Source organism: Anthonomus grandis, chromosome 8 (assembly GCF_022605725.1).
Source record: "Anthonomus grandis grandis chromosome 8, icAntGran1.3, whole genome shotgun sequence".
In the NCBI taxonomy this organism is placed as follows: Eukaryota; Metazoa; Arthropoda; class Insecta; order Coleoptera; family Curculionidae; genus Anthonomus; species Anthonomus grandis.
The window spans coordinates 17,011,826-17,018,375 of NC_065553.1; positions in this window are offsets into that span (position 1 = coordinate 17,011,826).

Here is a 6,550-nt window from a genome sequence, read left to right on the forward strand (position 1 = left end):
GCCATTTCACAACATTCACACTATGTAAATAGGCAAAAATAAAAATTATAAAAATATAACGTAACAAATAAAGATTCAGCTAAAATTGAACCTACCACTTCAACTTCCACCCCTGGAAAAAAGAATTATAAGTATAGACTCGTAAATGGTTAGTTAACGTTAATTTGGTATCATTGATCTTGATATTTTTATGTTTTTTAAAAATCTAGATTCTTCTACCAGATTTACCAATATATACTGCATTACAATCCCCGCACTTTAAGGAATAAATAGATTCCTGATATAGAAAACATGCTTGTCTTGTCCACTACACTAACCTATTGGTTCTTTAAATTATTGACCGTCTTAAAAGCAATTTAAGAATTTAGGTATTTTAAAAATCTAGCTAAATTTAAGGAGATTAAACCAAAAAGCACAGAAATCTAAAGGAACTTTTCGTTTCATTTTGTTTAGACTAATTTTTTAATTTTTGGTCTGATGATGCTCTAGCTAGAGCAGAACATATTTCTTTGTTCCCTCAACTATATCTTTATAATATTCATTTATACATATACATAATTTTTATATTTCCAATATAATGATTGACGTTGGTCTATATTAAATATAAATATATATATTTTCTTATAAAAAATGTACCTGAATATTTCACTGGAGTAAAAATAGGTTCCCAACGTTAGAAACTTGTTTCTTGTTCCTAGCTTTTTTCAATAAATTATACTATGGATGATTGTACTGATTTATAGTAATATGAAATATTTTAAATAGAAAGAGAATCCAATAACTTTTTTTTTTCTAATTAGAAACGAAAAAGTATTCGAGTGGTCAAAAAATATACATATTTTAAAAAAAATCAAAAAATACGAAAAGAAAGTTTAATTTTCTAAAATATTAGTAAACTTTTTTTGTTCTTAAAATTTTTATATTTATTCTAAATAAAAAAAAATCAGTATTTAAAATTGTTTATATTATCTTAAAAAGCAAAATTTAAAAATAAAAATAGCGGTTCCATGAGCGCCCTTTAGAAACAATTGGGAACCCAAAAGGTATGTACTTTCCATCTCTTTACAACTTTCGTATTTATTTAGTATTATCTTACCTATTAAATTTATATCCTATAACATATTATTAAAAAAAAAAGCAAATTTTATACATTGTTCGTCAAAAATATAAATATTTTTTTTAAGAACTACATACTTTAAATAAATATTTAATTAAATTCTTATTTTTTCTTTAAAAAAATATTCTAAAGTTCTTTCAAAAAAAATTAAGAAGTTTCTATGAAAAAGCTTCTTAATATATTAGTTTGAAAATTAATTGATATACAGGGTTTTAAAATTAAATACATCAACCCATAAGCTATACATTTTTATATGAAAAAATGGGAATATAATGATTCCTTTTAGAAATATATTCTTTTATTTTGACTTTTTTATTTTTCATGTCATCGTTTAGCGGCTGCTATTTTATTAAGTATTTTTTTCGCAGAAAAGTATTTTAAATATTTAAGGAATTTATAAAATTAGTAGCGATAAAGAAACATCAAGTCAGTTTAAATACCTAAAACATAAGTATTCTTAAAATATAATTTTTTTTGTTGATAACATTAAATAAGAGAATTTATATATAAAATTTCTTAAGCTATCTTAAATCATTTTATATTTTAAGTAAATATATAACCGAAGTTTGTCCTTCGCAACTTACAAAAAAAAAAACAAGTTTAAGCTCCCAATAAAACATTTTATAGGGCTCAACTGGTGTACATCTTGAGCTCGAAATGCATTCGTGGGCGGATTTCAAATGGTTGTTAACAAAACAATACCGTTCTGTGTTTGGAGATAAAACGTAAATACTCCGTTTAAGTATCGACAAGCGTTGTTTGACCTTTCTTGTCTTCTAAGTGTTTACTCAATAAGTACATCGGCGGTAAAACATTTGAAGATAATATTATGCTAAGAGGACACGTATATAGTATTAAAAGTGATATTAGTGGGTAAATAAAAAAAATTGATATTTGTGGTAATTTCTACCAATAACTTTTCTTTTGAATTAAATTTTAACATCAGGGTTGCACCATAACTAATATTTTATTCAGGCTGTTGTCACATAAATAAATAAAAAAGCATCCTGCCGTCATCTAGGAACATATTTCATCGGGTCTTTAAAAATAGGAATAATTTAAATATGTACCTATCAGGAAGATTGACTTACGGTCCGTAGCTCTATGAATTCTAATGAGACTATGTTCATATTATTCGGAAGATTTATTGCTCGAAGAGGAGGCCTATTTTTAATTTTACGATTTTATTAACGGACTTTGGGTAATTATTGTAGCGGTTAAAAATATATTTTATAGGAAGTTTTGTGTTGGTATGGAAGACAAATTGCTTATAACATTAAGATGTTAATTCAGCTTAACTGACAAAGTCAATGCTCTGGTCCCCATTAACTTAATAATAAATTTTATAAACGATAAAATAGTTTGTAAATATTTTTTATTGTTGGGACTTAAAATTTTAAATCTTTTTATTTATTAATATTGTTTATGGAAAAAATGTCTATTCTTAAAATGTGTGTCTAAAAAAAATGATTTAAATCAGTTTTTTAAATTAAATTTAATTTAAATTAAATTTCAAAAGTCATTATGACTGATAAAATTATAAGTTGTCAAGTTTGCACTTAGGGCTTAATGCGTCAAATTGTAGGGTGGTAAGTTATTTAAGATCAAAGATCCTTGTTACCACAGTCTAACAGTCTTGAAATCTATATACTTTGTTATTACTTCCAAATACCGTATAACCAATACCATCTTAAGCAGACAGAAAGACAAATCACTAATTTGGTATCATATTAGATTTCAAATATCCTTATTTATACCACAATTAACGCCATAAAAAAAATTTGGGCTTCAAATCAGAAACTCTCAGAGCTTTAGTGCAGATTCTACTAGAACGCCTACATTGCTTTTTCCCTGCTTTGTTACGTCAAAATTTAAATAGTTATATCTTTTGTTAAGTTTTTATATGAGTCAATTAATAATTAATTATTTTTGTCCTGTTCTTCTCTGTCGTTTTTTTTTCTGGTCTGTAGGCTTAATACTAAATACCCACAAACCTTTTTACCAAGTTTATAATTTATGTATTTCAAGTAAAACTTTTTCATATTAAAATTTGTAATAACACTTACTGTTTATCAGTTCACATGTAACCAATTTGTAAATAATATTCTATTATTGGGCAAGTTGTCTGATGGAAGTAAAGGCTTAAATAAATAAATAAAATAACAATTTTTTAAATAACTAATAATAATTCTATCCTATCTAAATTGTTCAAATCTAAGGCAGTAATAAAATTTTAAGTTACAATTGAATTTTTGTTAAATTGCATTAACAACTAGGTATTCAGTTAAAATATTAGACGAACGGACAGCAACCAGGAAGATTTTTTTTCTAGAGCTTTTTTTAACCAATTTATTTATTCGCAGTAAAATTAGGCATAACAAAAAGACCCTTTTTCCTTGAAAATTGTAAAGTAGATTTCTCATAATATTTAAATGTTCTCCCATTTTAATAAAATTGACCATCTTGTTAGATATCTTATATTTTAGAATCTCTCTTTAGATAGGGTCAAGTTTTTTTAAATATGTCACTAAAGGCAAATTTATTTTCAGCTTAAATCGTTTGGCTTTTACATTTTCATTTCTTACATTTGCAGAAAACTCCAAGAAGTAGTTTAACTGGGATAGTGCTCTTCCGTTAAATTCTTGTTTCAAAAAAAAATAATAGCAATAATGATTTTTTTAACTACAACTAACCTTGTTCTTATTTTATATCCAAATATAAATTTACAAAATTAGTAATTTTGTTTTTTTTTTAATTTTTATTCTAGTTTTATTCATTTTAGGTTACACAAACATACTGTCCTGTGGATTATATACTATTTAATTACAATATGATGCAGTTTTAAACAACAGTATTTTGTGATAAATAATAAAAGTGTCACATCACATTTTTAGTAATTCCGATGAGAATATCAAATGTTAGATAGGCCATAGATTCTCTGCACGTTTAATGCAACATGTCGATATATATTATTGACTTATATTAACTTAGAGCTAGGGTTACTTAGATTAGATTGATCTATGTTTTTTGTTACTATTGATTTTTTTTATTTGTCCTTCAATTCTATTATGATACAGTGTATGTATTGTCTATAGATTGACTTAGTAATTTGTAAAACCGTTTATACAGGGTGTCCAGAACAAGGAGGCCAATCCGCCGGCCACATATAGGGTGGACCAAAATAATGCGACTTTCGTTATGCCATTTTTTAATTGGGCGCTCGGTATTCAATATACAGGGCGTCAAAATAAGAAATATAAAATCATTTTTTTTTTAATAAGTCGAGTATTTCATAAGATATTAAATTAAAATTTGGTGGGAGGGGGTTTCTTGGAACGAGAAATTGAAATCCCTTCACGGATTCGCTATACCTTGCAGAGGACTCCACCTGTGGTAGGTTGCATGTGTTAAAAATACGAAAACTTTTTTGTACCCCTGTATAATAAAGTTCTAGTAAAAAATTCTAATTATCCAATCTTTTCTTGTAAAAAAAGTATTCTTAGTAAATGTCGGCCTGAGAATCCATTTAAGAGATATCCTAATTTTAAAATCAATACATTATAACAAGTTAACAAAATAAACGTAAATTATTTTTCTAAATTAATGCTAAATTACTTATTATAATCAAAATCTTACAATAATGATCCTAAATTATTTGTTCTACGTTACCTCCATTTATTTGTATACACATACCTTTTTATTAATGAAAATCTGCAATGCAAGTTGCAATAATTCTTTCCCTTAAATGATCCTCGTTTAAAATCCAAACCATATACACAAAGTCTTTCATAGATCCCCAGACTGAAAAATCCAATACTGTAAGGTCGGGCGAACGGGGCGGCCACGGAACAGGAGCATCTCGACCCCGATCAATCCCACCATTAGGAAATACTTGATGTAAATAATTCCTAACATTTATAGCAAAATGAGCCGGAGCACCGTCGAGTTAAAATCAAAGATGTTGTCTTAAATTTAGAGGTAAATCATCAAGCAAATCGGGCAGTATTTCTCGTAGAAATAATAGAAATGAATCACCAGTCAAATTACCTGGTAAAATGACAGGTCCTAAAAATTCACCAAAGAAAGACACAAAAAAGACACCAAAATTCTTCTTTTATTTTCTAGTATTATTTCTGTATCTAACTTTATTTTTAAGTAGAAAAATTAATAAGGAGCAGTGCCGCACTTTTTTTTTATAAATCATTATTCTAATTAAAAAAATAATAAAACTAATGTTCTAATTAAAAAAGATCCCTTTTTCAGTTTCCAGTTTTGTTAAGAACTATTTTATACTTTACTTTTGTTTATTGACTTTATTTTTTGTAGCTGAAGGATTAATACTTGTTGTGGAATAAAATAATAGAATTTTAATAAATTCAAAACGTGCTTTTTAATTTATATCATAAGCTTCTATTTTTTTGCTCTATCGATCGAAAAAATAAACTAGTAAGTAAAGGTTCAAAGTTTTACTGAATGTCAATTTTCACAAAGTTTTCCTAAATTTTTATTTTTTTAAAATTTTTTTGTTTAATTTCATGTTTCAAATTTCAAAAATCTTATTTAAATAAAAATCCAAGAGACTTCTTGTGTATCTCACATCCTTAACTTATATATACTAAAGCAAAAACTTTAAATAAAGACAATGTAGAACTTTCGAAAAAAAAGGATCCTAAATTTCTAACATGAGCAATTATTTTTGATTTAAAAAAAAATAAAAAGTAAACAAAAGGATTTTAAGGAAAAGACTAAAGATTTTCGCTTTTGGTAAATTTTTCAAAATATATATTACAGGTAATCTACAAACGTTTAATTTAAATGCCTATAAGCTCTTACAAAAAAAATCCATGTCATCTTCTTTCGTATCTTGCTTAATTAAAAAAAATTAAAACTTTATCTTTTTAAAAAATACAAAAAGTTAAAAATAATTCTTTTTTATTAAAAATACCACTATAATATTATAATAAAATATTTTTTAAAGAATTATTAGTTTTTTTTTTTAAGAAAACGGCGGTTTATTTAATTTCACTCATAATAAATGTTAGCTAAGATAGGATCAGTATAATATAAAAAGAAAACTACTGATAAAATACTTAAGAATTTCTTAAAATTTAAGATATAAAAGATATGTGAAACTGTTGTGTATATGTCACGCTAATCATTTATTTTCCTATAAAAGTTAGATACCAAATTTAGAAAATATAAAATGGACCAAACATAAATAGGCAACCCGTAAGTAACGTCTTCAAAGCAACTTGACGACCAGAAAAAAATTAAACAAAACCACCATCAACCAGTCTAATACCGGGAATATCAGTCACTTTTTTTTTAAACATTTCAAGGCAAGCGACCCCATGAAACGCATGTCTTGTCACTTAAAACAAAAGAACAAGTGTGAATTGATGTATGAATGAAATCTCGTTGAGAGCACATTTA